Consider the following 15,383-nt stretch of genomic DNA (forward strand, 5'->3'; position numbering starts at 1 on the left):
GAGTTTCAAAGCAGTTAGTACCAGGGGGCGACTATACCAGTTAGGCTTCAGAAGCAGAGCCAACCTCCAGTGCAAAGGTGCCTTGGCCAAGGCCACCTTCACCGATGAAAACAGTTTCCTCTGTCCGCCAGGTGTAACTGATGCTTGGCAGAAGCGTGACCCCGATGAGGGATTTGTCACTGACAGGTGCCCTCATCACAGCGTTCCTCATCACCTGGAGTCTCCCTGGTTATTTGACTGAATGGAGACAAACACACTGTCACAGTCTGTTTTCAGAGGCCCTGGATCTGTGTGTGTGCACACACGCATATGTGTGTATCTGTGTGCACTACTAGAGACAAGCCAGGGCTTCACCCTGGGCTATATCACCTGTCCACTCCCCCCTTTTAGTAAGACCTTGTTTCAAAAAACTGTTTTTGTTTGTTTTGTTTGACACAGGTCTTTTTGTAGTACAGGCTGGCCTGGAACTCATCTATATAGCCAGGGTGGCAGGGAACTGGTGGCAATCCTCCTACCTCAGCCTCCCAAATGTCAAAAGTTTTTTTAAAAGGGCTACAGATGTAGCTCACTGCAAATACTCTGGGTTCAATGGCTGGTACTGCTAAAATTTTTTTAAATCTTAAAGGAGAAAAATTTCAAAAAAGAGGGTAACTGGTTAATATATTGCATATTGTTATATTTAAATTAGTTACTCAGAGAACATGATAACAGCATTTAATTGTCCAGAAAATATTAACACAAACCTTTTTTTACAAACCAAGAGAAATTAGTAGTGTGACTCTTAATACACACACACACACACAATTTCTTTCAACTTCTCATCCTAGGGAGATAATACAATGTTTACACATGTGAGTCTGATTCATTTCACTTACCGAGTTCCATCCATCTACCTACAGAAGCCTCAAGTTTGTTTGGTTTTTTTTTTTGGGTACGGGGATTGAACTCATGACCCCGTGCTTGCAAGGCAGGTACTTATGCTGCTGAGCTAAATCCCCAGCCCCAGAGTTTAGGGCTGAGTAGTACTCCCATGTATTAAAATATCACATCTTTCCAAAAAAATTTGAATAGTTAATCTGTATTTCTCAAGCATGCTTTTTGGGCCTGGGGTGCCGGAAAATACATTAAATAAAACCGAAGGATTATGGACTGAATGTTTTACCCATTCCACATTTCTTTTCAGGACTGGGGATTGAACTCATGTGTTTCAACTAAGCCAATCTTTTCATTTTATTTTGAGACAAGGTCTTGCTAAATTGCCCAGGCTGGGCTCACACTTGTGATCTTCCATGCCTGGCTCTCTTTCCCTCAATGCTTATGCTGCAATTCGGGGGCCAGTGTGAGGGTCTTAGGAGGGAATTCCGTCCTGGTAGGAAGGCAAGCTCCAGGTTGCCCACAGCGCAAGGGAGTGATGAGCCGACGGCCACCCCCAGAGGCAGAAGTGCCCTGGACTTGCAGCTCTGGAACCCTAGGAAACAAGTGTTTGTTGCTTGAGTCACTGCTCTGTGCTAATCTGTTGTAGCCATCTGAATGAAGACACCAAGTGATTCTCATGACAATGGCTGGGGGCAACAGTATGCTCCTGTACTTCCGGCTACTCGGGAAACTGAGGCAGGAGGATCACTGGAGCCCTAGCATTCAAGGGCAGCCTGGACAACACGGTAAAACTCTCAAAAACAAAACATTGTTCTTAGAAGTCCAAGGCATAAAAAAAAATGAATACTGGCTCTCGCCAGCTGGACCATGGGTCAGCGCTATGAAGCCTGCATGTGTTTTCGCACGCTTCTGTGTTCCGCATTCTGTGTCACTGGCTACGACAGACATGAGCTCTACCTTCATGCAGCTATCATCTAAAGAACTGCATAAATAATTGTTTAAAATAATTTTCAAATTGGGCAAGGTGGCTCACATCTGTAATTCCAGCACTCAGGAGACCGAGGCCAGAAGATCACTGTGAGTTGAGGCCAGCCTGGGCTGCATAGTGAGTTCCTGTCTCAAAAATCCAACAAACAAAAACAAAAAAGCTAAATCAACAAAACCCAAAGGAAGCTCACAAGCTAAGAACTGCTCTGAGGTCAGTGAGTCCTTCCTAATAACTGGGACCTCAGCCCAAACAGTTAGTGCAGCATTGCTGGTTTTGGAGCAGATCTCACTGTTTTTGGCCTCCACCGTAGGCCCCAACAACCACCAAAATGCAGACTTTATCTAGTTTCTTCTTACCTCAGGGCTTTGGCAGGACTCAGGGTCAATGCTGGGAACAGAAGGAAAACGACAGACATAGCCTGATTGCCCCTGGGTACAGGGCAGGGCCCAGTACTGCCACATTTTCCCATATTTTACAGAAAAGGCAGGCGTCTAGCCTTCTGCCAGTTTTCCCAGTTTTTAAAATCCTGTGCCACAACTATATGAAAAATATCAGAAAACCTATGTGCAGCTGACAATTGTCTAGCAAATGCAACCTCCCAGAAGTGATCCCTGCAGGACTGGCAAATGTAAAGGGCCTAAGTAGAGTCTCACACTAAGAAAACTCTGGGTCCGAGGAGGGCTTGGGGTGGGGGGGATTTCTTTCAACTTTCACAGATCAGGCAATCCCAACGCCACCTACCATCCCAAAGCGTAGAAAGGAAGACACTGTGAAAGCCCCTGTGATGGTGACACTGAATCAGCATAAACTATAGACCAATCTGACTTAGAAATATTGATGTGATTATTTTCCATATTAGAACCTCTCAGCATATTAAAACAAACCAAAAAATTTGAGTGGGTGGGGTTGGGGATTTAGCTCAGCGGCATAAGTGTCTGCCTTGCAAGTAGGCAGTTGTGAGTTCGATTCCTGGTACTGATAAAAATGGAAAAAAAAAATTTGAGTGGATGGTGGTACACATCTATAATCTCAGCCCTCTGGGAGACTGAGGCAGGAGGATTATAAATTTGAGTCCAGGTTGGGAAATTTAGTGAGAGCCTTGTTTCAAAGTTTAGAGGGGCAGGGATTTAGCTCAGCAGCAGCCCTGGTACCAAAAACAAAACCAAAAATAAAACCAAAAGGAAAGAAGTCTTAGCTGGGTGTGGTGTCACACTCCTGTAATCCCAGCACTCAGGGAGGCTGAGGCAGGTGGATTGTTGGCCAGGGCCAGCCTGAACCTCATAGCAAGACTCTGTCTCAAAAAGACAAAAAAAAAAAGTTTAAAAACAGAAAACATTAAACAAACAAACAAACAAGAAACACATTATGGCCATGTGGTGGGTTGTAACCCCCAGCTGAACTGCATCAGCGTGGTGCTGGGTATGGAAGGCCCACCTGAGGATTGTCGCCAGCAACATGAAAAAGAAAACTGGAGAGGAAAAGTAGCATTGTTGGGTCTCCCATTGCTGTTGGTTCTCCTCGAGGAGCTTGTCAAGTTTCTTTCCTGATTTGAGTTTGGCTGTTATCGTCAGAGGAGCTCAGGACCTCATGGTCGCTGAGAATGGCTGTGGTATTTTTCAGGGAAGCCCTGGTCCTTGTTTTGAGTTTGCTTCTTGGCTCCAGTGCAGATCCCTCAGCCTGCTGGCACAGATCCTTCATCCTGCTGGCGCTGAGTTTCTGGCTCCCACCACTGACCTTCGGGCCTTCCCAGCACAGATCTGTGAAACAGACTTGCATGAGTCACTGCTGTGGGCTCCAGGCCTCCAGTTGGATTTGTGGGGAGCATTGTCATGGGCTCTAGGTCTTTAACTGGACTCATGCAGGACATTGCCAAGGGATCCAGGTCCCCAGTTAGATTCTTTGGGTCTCTAGTGTGTGGACAGATTTCCTACACTTTTTTTGTATTTGACTCTTTGGGTGACTGTCATAAAATAATATTATAAATTATGTGTCCTGTATTAAATTGTTCCCCTTGTAAGCCCTGACAACAACAGGCCAGCACCTCTGGTGTCCACAGTGTGGAGATGCTGTTATGTGAAACATACCTCCCACTAACCTTGTTAAGATAATGGCACATTTACCCTACCAGACGTGAACTGAGGGGAAAAAATAGATCTTAACCAAATGGGGTTTATTTAGAACTGGCAGGAGGACAATCCGACTGCTAGCACAGGTGAGAGCAGGTGTGCTCAATAAGACATGACTGTGTCCCCAACTGGGCACCGGGAAAGGTCTGCAGGCATTTTTGATTGTTACTGGCATGGGGTGCTGGAGTATTTAGTGGGCAGAGGCCAGGACTGTTCACAAACATTCACAGACAATCCACCAAACAGAATTACTGGGCCTGGAGTGTGAACAGTCATGGGTTGAGAACCCCTGGCTTGGCCACACTATAGTACCAAGGCCCAAGAACCGAGGGGCGTGGAACGACGGTTTCCTACCTGTGCACTGTTGGCCTACATACATCTCATCTGTGTCATCCTCCAGCAGAGGTACAGACTAAAGGAAGCATCATCTCTATGCTGTAGCTCTCCAGGCAGAGTTAGGGTGCAGCTCAGTAGTGTAACACTCACCTCGCACGTGCAAAGCCCTGGGTTGCATCCCCAGCACCTCAAAATACAAAATCCAGGCAAGCTGAGAAGACTGCCCCCGCCCAGAAGGGCCTCCTAGCCCACTGTAGGCCACACCTAAATTCAAGGGGCAAGGGAAGATGATCCAACCACGTGCCTGGACACAGAAAACTGGAAATATACACGCGTGGCACCAAACTCCAAAGGCAAAACCGCAACCTGGGTCTAGGTAGCTCACAAAGCCAGCAAAGGGCACAGACTCTACAGAGTCAGATTCTCTCTCATTTTTAAATTTTGTAGTGATGGAAATTAAACCCAAGGCCTCGCACATGCCAGGCAAGTACTCTACCACTGAGCTACAGCCTCAGCCCAGCCAACCTCACTCTGTTTCTTCCTCTAAAAGTGAGACATCTCCAACCTTGCATCATGACCCCATGGCAGTTTGATGTGTTAAAATACACAGAGTGCTTACAGCAGTACCTAGCATGTAAAAAGAGCTGCAGGCATTCTCAGGGACACCTGTAATCTCAGCACTCGGGAGGCTGAGGCAAGAAGATCACTGTGAGTTTTAGGCCAGCTTGGGATACATAGTGTGTTCAAAGCCAGCCTGCACTAAATAGTGAGACCCTGTTTCAAAAAACAAACAAACAAACAAACAAACAAATCTGAGACTCTGAGGACAACAGCACGCCCAAGGTAATACAGCTGTTAAGTGCACCACGACGGTTCAGGTATCAGCCTGGCACAGAGTAAGTAATAAATGGTACTGAAGGAGCTGGGGATTTAGCTCAGCGGTATAAGCACCTGCCTTGCCAGCAGGCGGTCGTGAGTTTGATCCCTGGTACCGATTAAGAAAAAAAAATGGTACTGATATTTGCAAGAGGTTCAGGATGGTTAAAAACATGGCCTGGGGGAGCTGAACGGTCAGGATTTAAGTCAGGTTTCCTGCTAACTGCTTGTGTGCTTCTGGGCAGGTTCCTCGGCTTCTCTGCACCCCAGTTTTATGATCTATAAAATGGGGATAATGCCTTCTGTGTTTATCTGTTTTTATTACTTATACCCTTATTTTGCATTCAAGGAAGCATAAAACTGGTTCCAGTTCCTCTCTCCCAGGAAAGCTGAGACAGAAGAGAGGGAAAGAAGAAGACAAATTAAGCAGTATGGGAGCCATGACATTGTTCAGAGAAGGAAGCAGGAATGGCCAAAAGAAAACAACTTAGAAAGTTTCCCTACCTGCCCCCAGATCGTATAGTGCTAATTTCGGTGAGAATTCCCATCTGTCCTCTTGCAAGACAGGAGCCCAATACCAAGAACAGTAGAGTGGCTCCGGGACACAGCTGAGCCACCCGCACCCCTGCCAGTTCTTCCCAAACTGAGCCCCGTTAGCAACTGCAGTTTCCTATTCAACCAGACAGGGGCGCTGCTCTGACAGTCCTGCCCGGGCAATAGTGAAAGTAGCAGCCTTTACCTAAGCTCCAGGTTGTGGCAAACACATTTCAAGGCTTGTCTCATTCTTCCATCACAATAAAGCTGTAAGTTAAGCACTTTTATTATTCCCATTTTAAAGATGACGAATCTGAGGCCTAGAGGAGGTAAGCAACTGGCCTAGTAGCCACAGGTACTATCGGGGCAGGCTAGGGCTCAGGTAGAAGCAGACTTCACAAAGTAAAGTGAATCAATGGTTAAAAAATACAGTCTGTTTTTTGTGACTGTGATAAATAACCCTTCACAAGGACCTGGAAGAGGGCATTTCCATTTCTGGGCCTCAGAGCTCTGCATGAGGTGGTAGAGAGGGCAGGTAGGACCCCCAGTCCCTTTCTCTTCAGATCGCTAAATCTGGGTGCCTCATTGGGGGTCTCGTACACATGTTTGTTCCCTCCCTGTGCGCTCACATTCTGTGCTAGGGGCTCCACACTGAAAGGGTCCAGCAGGCATCCCACCCAATAATTGACAAAGAAGCCACATTTCACATTCTCATGCTTCAGAATGCCAGGCACCGAGAGAGCTTGGTATGGTGCTGGGACTCCTATAATCGGGAATCATCTGGGCATGGGGGTGCACACCTGAAACTCCAGCACTGGGCAGGCTGAGGCAGAAGGATTGCTGAGTTTGAGGCCAGCCTGGGCTACATAATGAGCTCCAGGCCAGCCTAAACTACACAGTGACACTCTGTCTCAAAAGACAACAGGCCAGTTGTGGTGGCATACACCTATAATCCCAGCACTTTGGAGGCTGACGCAGGAGGATCACTGGGAGTTTTAGGCCAGCCTGGGAAACCTAGTGAGTTTAAGATCAGCCTGGACTACAGTGTGAGACCCTGTCTCAAAAAACCAAAATTGAAGCAAAAAGAACTTTTTTTCAGTGGTAGAGATGGAACCCAGGGCCTCATGCATGCTAGGCAAGTACTCTACCACTAAGCCCTATACTTATGGACTTATATTTCTCCCCTCCCCCCTTTTTTTGTGGTACTAGGGATTAAATCCAAGGCTTTCAAACTGACCTATATCTTCAGCCCCTCTTTTTTTGTTGTTGTTGGGTTTTTTTTTTTTTTGTCTTTTTCTTTTTTTATCCATACCAGGGATCGAACTCACGACTGCCTGCTTGTAAAGCAGGCGCTTATGCCGTTGAGCTAAATCCCCAGCCCGGTTGTTGGTTTTTTGAGACAAGGTCTCATTATGTAGCCCAGGCTGGCCTTGAACTCATGGTGTGATCCTCCTGCCTCAGCCTTCTGAGTGCTGGGATTACAGGTGTGTGCCACCATGCCCAGTTTCTCAAAGAATTTTATAGTAAAGATCACAGGGCAAGGAAGCAAGGCCTCCTGTCAACAACCTGCATAAACTTATCCCCTTGTGAGTGTGCTCTTTGGAGGCTACTCAAGCCTTTAGATGACTTCAGGCTCTTGAGTGACCCCTAGCTAGAACCACCCAGCTAAGCTACTTCCAAATTAATGACTTGCAGAAATTGAGATAATAACCGTTCATTGTTGTTTTATGCCATTAAATTGAGAAATAATTTGTTATGCAACAAAAGAAAACTAACATAGGTGTATGTAAGCAGGAAGGGGGAAGAAGCCATGGTATTTTGTAATTTCTCTAATCATGAGTGAAGTCTGTCTCTCCATCTTTCAATTTAGATTCAGCCATGAAATTTGTTCTGGCTCATGCAACATTACAGAACAATCATAAGATGAGATTTGCCTTAGCACCCTGGAGATCTCAGTGGAGTCAAAGGGAAAGCAAAGTAAGTTTGCAGGCTTGCTGACCCCATTGTGGAAAAAGAATTTTCAGGATTTTCCTCACTGGAGGCAAGAGAAGGGTTTACTAGAATAGAGATTTAGGATGCACCCAGCAGTGGGGTGCAGGTGCTCGGAGACATAAGGCACATTACAGGTTGGAACTGAAACCAATTGTGCCTTTCTTCTTGACAAAATGTCGTGCCCCCCATCATTAGCCCACACTACAGATAAACCTTAGGAATGATGTGTTCCCCCTCAGTTCTTCAAGCTGCCACATGGGACGTTTAGGGGGAGCCAGGATTAACCCAGTCTGAAGTGGTCCTGCTCCCGGAGCAACAATACTTGAGTGAAAAAGGACAGGGAGGTTCCTGGATGTATATCATCTTTTCTTGGGACAGCTCTGACTAAAGACTCAGATTTCTAAATAAAAATCTAAGGCAGAATCAGAAGGCACTAAAGACAGAGCATCTCAGTTATTGCACGTTCCTGAAGCAGAGGAACATGACAAAGGTCCAGGAGTCACTGACACTGAAGAATGTGGCTGTGAGATCCACCTGGGGGGAGTGGCAGCTCCTTGATCCTTCTCAGAAGGGCCTGTGCCAGGATGTGATGCTGGGAAACCACAGCAGCCTGGCGTCAGAGGTGTTCCAAACCAGCAGGCCAGATGCCCTCTGCACGTTGGAATGAGGAAAGCCACTGTGGACATTAAAAGATGAAATCCACAGTCAAATCCATCTGGAAATTGAGAAAGCTGACAACTGTCTGCAGCAGCAACTGCAAAACCAAAAAAGGCCAAAGAGGATGGAACAATGCTATAAACAGAATGCACTTCAGAGGTGCAAATGTCATTTTCCTTTAAGGCCAAATCATGATATGCTTGATCTATAAGGAAAGATTTTGAAACCATATTTAGATTTGTCCAACCAGAGCAGAAAACATACCATAAAAGAGCTTACTGAGTTAAATGTAGATAGGAGATCCTTTCTCTAAGATACTCATGAGCAAGCTCATACTAAAATTAAACCCCATAAAAGTAGAAAACCTACCAGCACTGAGTCACAATTCCTTAAAGACCAGCAAATATACAAAACAGAGAAAGCCCATAAATGTGCTAAGTGTGGGAAAGCTTTCCTCAAGAAGTCTCAGCTTACTAAACACAAGAAAATTCAGTTAAGAAAGAAACCTCATGAATGTAGTATCTGTGGAAAAAACTTCTACAAGAAGTTCAACTTCACTAAACATCTGAGTGTTCACAAGAGAGAGAAACCTCGGAAACATAGTAAATGTGGGAAAAACCGTCCTCAGGAAATCTCAGCTTACTCAGAAAACACATACAGGAAATAATCCCTGTCTTGGCTACTTTTCTCTCATTGCTGGGACAAAACACCAGACACCCAAAGTTAAGGAAGGGAAGGTTTAATTTAGTTCACAGTTTGTGGAGGTTTCAGTCAGTAACCAGCCAGTTCCAAGTCAGAGTGGCACGGCACAGGAGCAATAGTCCATGGTGGGGGGAAATAGCAAAAGAAAAAAAAAAAGGAGGGGGAGGAGTGAGAGAGAAAACTCTTTCTGTCCCTTGTATTATAAGCATGTTACCCACCCTAAGGCAGGTGTAGCACTCACATCCATAATCCCACCATTGGGGGGGGGTACTGGGGATTGAGCTCAGATCCCAGCATTTGATCATGAGTCAATCACAAACTCTAGAAGCCTGCCCCCATAACTGCATGAGGCTTTGGGGGGACATCTAGACACACACCATAACATTCTGTCCCTGGCCCCACAAAGACACGCACTTCTGTTATGCAAAAGGAATTTAGTCCATCAACAAGAGTTGCCAAAATCCTAACAGTGTCAGGACTGCTAAAAAAGTCCAAGTCCCAAGTCTCCTCCGAGATATAAGGCAAACTCTTAGCTGCAAGCCCCTGTAGAAGTGAAAGAAAAGTTAAACACTTCCAAAATTCAATGGCACAAGATAAACATTACCATTACAAAAGGAACAAACAGGGGAATACAAAGGAATGGACCAAAGTAAGTCCAAAATCCACCATTAAATCCTGTAGTTCCATGTGGAATATCCAAAGCAATCTGTGGCAAGTTGTGAGCTCCAAAGAGTTCACACTGCTCTGCCACTAAGGCAGTGCTGGTAGCTGTAGCTCCCACAGCTTCTCTCTTGCGCCTGCTTTGTTCCCTCCCTGCAGATTCCCTCAGATCATCCGTATTCCTGGCTTCTCCAAACTTCTGGGATCTCCACTGCACCGTTGGTTTCACACTCACACCCTCTCAGCAGCTTACTACTTGGGCTGCTAGGCCTTCTTCTGAAATCTGGATGGAAGCCTTCTTAACCTTAGAACTCTCACACACTGCATGTACCTAAAACCAGCGCCACATGAATGATGCCAAGGTCTGCTGCCAACTGGAGCAGTAGCCAGGCTTTCCTCTCTCTTGGCTGTAAGAGTCCAGTGCCTGAATCACTAGGCACTCTGAACCTGATTCTGAGGAACAAATTCTCTATGCTACTGCCATTTGGGAACATGGTGCTCTGCAGTTTTTTCTTCATATCAAAGTCTTTTGTTTTTGCAGTTTTGAGGCTGCAAAGGGTGGAGACACGCAGCATCTTGTGGTGCTCTCCAGCCATCTTTCTATTCTCCCATTTCTCCTCAGCAGTTGAGATCTCCTGAGCTTTATCTTTGTAGTGCACAGCTCTACTGGAGCTTCCTTTCTCCCCAAACTCACAACATTTTAAATCATCCTGCTGGGCTCTTTGCTCTTGATTCTCCACATACATCTGGCTAAAAGTCCCCAATAATAGCCATGTCACAGCCTCAACATTCAATTGCCTTAAAATTTCTCCTGCCAGATTAATTAGTTTGCTGCCCTTAAATTCAGTCTCAGGCAAAATCTCTGGACAAGAGCAAAATGCAGATGAACTTTCTACCAATCCATAACATATGTCATCTAGAGCCCAACACCCAATGCAGTCCTTCTTCCCAGCAGAAATCTCCTGAGCCTGATCTTTACTGGCAGGATTTCTATCACCTTTCTGAGTTCTAACCAGAATCTCCCATACCGAACAGCCCAAGACATTCCAGCTCTATTCTTTAAGGCAGCATCTCAGAATTTTTCCAAACTCTTCCCATAAGTCATTCTTTCCCAAAGGTTCTTGAACTGCACAGACAGGTATAGTCACAGCAATGACCCCACTTATTTTTGGTATCAGGTTTGTTATAGTCAGGGTTTGTAAGAGAAACAATTTAATACAGGACACATAACTTATAGGATTATTATAATATAATCCTATAATAGTCACTCAAAGTAGTCACATACAAAAGAGTGCAGGAAGTCTGTCCACATACTAGAGACCTAAAGAACCTAGCTGAGGGCTTGGGTCACATGCGAAAGTCCTTCACAAGTCCAGCTGGAGGCCAGGAGTCCATGACAATATCTCATACAAGTCCATATCAATGATCTCCACTGGGAAGACCCAAAAGCTAGCAGTAGAAGCTAAAAAGTCTACGCCAGCAGGAGGAAGGATCTGTGCCAACAATCTGAGGGATCGGCACTGGAGCCATGAAGCGATGCTCAAAGGAAGGGCCAGAGCTCCCCCAAAAGTACCATGGCTATCCTAATGACAATGAGGTCCCAAGCTCTTCAGATGACTGAACAACCGTGTTCATATCAGGAAGCCAGCATGACCAGTTCCTCCAGGAGAATCAACTGTGCCACCTCTTCCTCTTCAGTTTTCCCTTTTATGTTGTCAGCAATAGTGCTCAGGGGTGCCTTCCACAGCCAGCACCTCACTGATTTAGTTAATCTGGGTGTTACAGTTGTCAATTCACCGGAAGACGCATGTGTGCCCTGAATGTGGGAAACATTTTGCCAGGAAATCACTGCTCACTGTGCATATGTGAATTCATACATGTAATGAAGCAGAAAAGGGTTCATTCAGAATAGTCTTGTGATGCATCAAGGAACTCACACAGGAGAGAAACCCAATGAATGTACCGACTATGCCAAAGCCTTCATCCAGGTCTGTCTCAGAGCTCATGAGAGATACTCTCAGCAAAGATGCCTTTTCCATGTACTGTGTGTGGACAATCCTATTCACAGGTCAGAGAGATGACTCTGAAGAAAACCCTATAAATGGGGCTGGGGATTTAGCTCAGTGGCATAAGCACCTGCCTTGCAAGCAGGCAGTCGTGAGTTTGATCCCCGGTACCGATAAAAATGAAAAAGACAAAAAAAAAAAAAAAAAAAAAAGAAAACCCTATAAATGCAGTGACTGTAGGAAAGCCTTCATTACAAAGCCAAAGCTCATTACCCACCATAGAACTCATACAGAAGAGCTCCTTCTCCGTGTTTTGCCTTGTGAAACGTAAGAGAACACAGTAGGGGGACATGCAGAGATGCACGAAGGTAGAAAATTCTACAGTCACACTTTATTAGGCAGTAATAAACTTGCAAGGAAGAAACCCGCCAATATAGCTGTGTAAATACCTTCTGTGATCCTGAAGACGTCAAGTATCAGTGGGCTGCTAGCAAATAGGAATGTGGTCCCTGTGGGACAGCCAGGGACCAGATGTCCACCCTCAGGAGCAGATAGAAACCTCAGGAATGTAGTGAACGTGGGTATGCCTCCAGTCATTAATTACGTCATAGGTCACAAACACGTGTGTGTGGGGGGGCTTTTTATTCAATGTGGAAAGGCCTGAATATGTGCTTAAATGTTACCTTTGCAATCCTATAAATACAGAAACTAGCAAAGCCTTTCTGGAAGATGGTCCTTATTGTGACTAGTGACTATGTATTATCACGGAGCATGTCCTTGAGAAGGAAGTTAGTGACTGGCAAGACCTACGGTGGCATCTTCTGCCTTTCCCATGAGCAGATGAAAACATTAGAACAAACACTGAACACATTATCCATGGGATACCTTTAACAAAAATATTGAAGTGATTTTAAAGCAAACAAGCCCTATGAAAAGGAGAAATGTCTAAGCTTTCTGTGCCTCTTCCAACCTCATTACAGTGGCCAGGACAACTTGAAACATATTCCTATTTACGATGGTAGTGATTCCACAGTCTAAAAGCGAGAGCCTCAGGAATGGTGCACGGCTCTGACATAGCACTTGTCTTTGCCCACCACGTCCGAGGCTCTGTATTTGAGTCCCAGAACTGCAAAAAAGATAACTAAGAAAGCTTCTGCTTCACATAAAAAAGAAAGAAAGAAAAATTATAGAATCAGAGGATGAGAAAGTGTTTATGCAATTGGGTCTTGTCCTCTCTTGCTCCTGGGAACTCAGGGACTTTCATCTTGGAATTAAGCTTTGCTAGTCTGCTGGAGATGCGTGGCCCCAACACCCTGCATGATGACCAATATCACAGAGACATGCGAGGGTACTCCAAACTTCCAACTTATGCCAAACTGGTCCACAAGAGAACTGCTAATTTATAGAATCATGAAAAATAGTAAATAAGGGCTGAAGGTTTAGCTTAGTGGTACAAGCACCTGCCTGGCAAGCATGGGTTGTGAGTTCAATCTCCAGTATCAAAAAAAAAAAAGTAAATAAATATTGTTGTTTAAATCAATTGTTTTACAATGGTTATTATGTGGCATTAGCTAATTGCTACAATATAATTACTTTGAAATGTTCCCATTTTCTCCTGAAAACTGAGAAGATATGTTTCAGGAATACTACGAGTTGAGTTCAAAGCCAGGTTATTTCTAGCTTTAGCCTTTGCAGGTTAATTCACCTTTTCTAAGCCTCACTTTTCATCGTCTTTTAACTGGAGATAACACTGTTACAGTACCTATCTCAAGTCAAGGGACAAGTAACTTAGATGAACTACATAACCTACTTAGCACAATGCTGGGTGCTATGTATGGCACACAGAGCTCCACACATCATTAAAGATGACAGTGAGCAGCTGGGCGTGGTGGCTCACGCCTGTAATCCCAGCACTCGGGAGGCTGAGGCAGGAGGATTGTTGTGAGTTCGAGACCAGCTTGGGCTACAAAGTGAGCTCAATGCCAGCCTGAACTGCATAGCGAGACCCTGTCTCAAAAAGACAGAAAAAAAAATGACAGTGAGCAAGGTGTGGTGTTGCATTCACATAATCCCAGCACTTGGGAAGCAGAGGCAGGAGGACTGCTGCAAATTAGAGGCCAGCCTGAACTATAGTGAGATCCTGTCTCAAGAAAAAAAAAAAAGAAAGAAAGAAAGAAAGAAAGAAAGAAAGAAAGAAAAACAATGACAGTGAGGGAGGTAACAGGAAACATGTCATAGTGAGTAGATGTCCTGGCTAAGGCCTGTATTGGCCCTTCAGTAGGACTTACTATTTCCAAGGAAAGCTACTGAGAGTAAGATTCAGTTACACAAACATTTACTGTGTATTCCATGCCAAGCCCTGTGCCTGAGTCTGCAATGTGAAAGGAGGACTAATTGATGACACTGAACTGTTTTGAACTAAAACTTGCTTATTTCACAGATAATTGAAGTAGGACATCAAAATATTTATGAATGAACTTGAACAGATAATAGTTTGATTTGTATTTCACCAGTCTTGCCTGGGCCCTCTGTGAAGTCCTGGGGACCTTTCCTCCCTATCAAAGGGGTAAATAAATATCCCACTCTGAAAACAAAATTATTTCAGCTCTAAAGACTGGCTTTCAATTCTTTTGACCTTAACCCACAAAATGAAACATTTTTTGTTGAGTCTGAGTACACAAACCCCAAAAGGAAACAAAATTACTTTCCTTGCAACTTTATGTGTGATACATTTTGATTTTTTATTGCACTCTATTTTATTCTTTTAAATGTGGCCACAATCTACTAAAATGGATTTTAAAATGGATTTTAAGACCTTCTACTGGGTCACAACTAGCCATTTAAAAGAACTGTTCCAAAATATCCATACAGGAGAAGCAGTTTAAAGATCACCTAGTTCAAATCCTTCACTTTACAGGGGGTAAATTAAACTTCAAGGAGGTTAAATCACTTGCTCAACACCGGTAGAGCTGACACTGCTTGGATTTGACAATAATAATTCGACAGCCATTGAACGCCTACCTCTTGTCGACCTTTGTGTTTGTTTGTTGTCTTTCTGGAGCAGGTTTTTGCTGTGCAGTTCTGACTAGTGTAAACTCACTTTGTAGCCCAGGCTAGCCTTGAACTCCTGCCTCCCCCCCCCCTCCCCCGTTCTGGGATTATAGGCATGCGCCACCACGTTGGGTTCCTGAATCACATTCATTTAACACAGTACTCACTGCGATCCTATGCAACTGAAAATATTCTTCCCAGTTACAGGCGAGGAGAACCAGGGAAATGACTTATTCACAGCCTCAAACCGTCAGCAGCTGACCCTGCATCTGTTTCCAGATCTAGCGGCTCATCGGACCGGACCGGTCAAGAAAGTTGCTAGCAAAGTGAGTCATGCTGTGATAACACGATGTTTTTTAGTCTGCAGGGCCTTATCACTCCGCAGCTTCAAAGAACCGTGGTGGCTAAAGAAGGGAGCGCAGACTTTAGCTTAGGACAGAAGGAGTCTAACCCCGGCCCTACCATCTGCTCTGAACATCCGCTGCATCATTCTATCCTTCAATTTCTCCGTCCGTGAAGATAAGCGAGTGAGCGCATTCACTTCCAGCACCGAAAGAGTCAACCCCGGAAGGCGTCTGT

At 44.9% G+C, this 15,383-nt stretch overlaps 1 long non-coding RNA gene across 2 annotated transcripts; it reads right to left on the minus strand.

The window, feature by feature from the left end:
* Nucleotides 1-655: 655 nt before the first annotated feature.
* LOC134472955 (uncharacterized) lies at nucleotides 656-15,197 on the minus strand. Of its 2 annotated transcripts, none has more exons than XR_010043006.1 (2): nucleotides 14,972-15,197; nucleotides 656-3,621 (listed from the first exon to the last, which is right to left on the minus strand). It is a non-coding gene; the product is annotated as an uncharacterized LOC134472955 (long non-coding RNA). The 2 variants fall into 2 exon arrangements; XR_010043007.1 differs by having other exon boundaries at nucleotides 14,775-15,197.
* Nucleotides 15,198-15,383: the final 186 nt, after the last annotated feature.

This window comes from Cavia porcellus, unplaced genomic scaffold (genome assembly GCF_034190915.1).
Source record: "Cavia porcellus strain 051 isolate PalLab524CR breed Dunkin Hartley unplaced genomic scaffold, mCavPor4.1 scaffold_25, whole genome shotgun sequence".
NCBI lineage: Eukaryota > Metazoa > Chordata > Mammalia > Rodentia > Caviidae > Cavia > Cavia porcellus.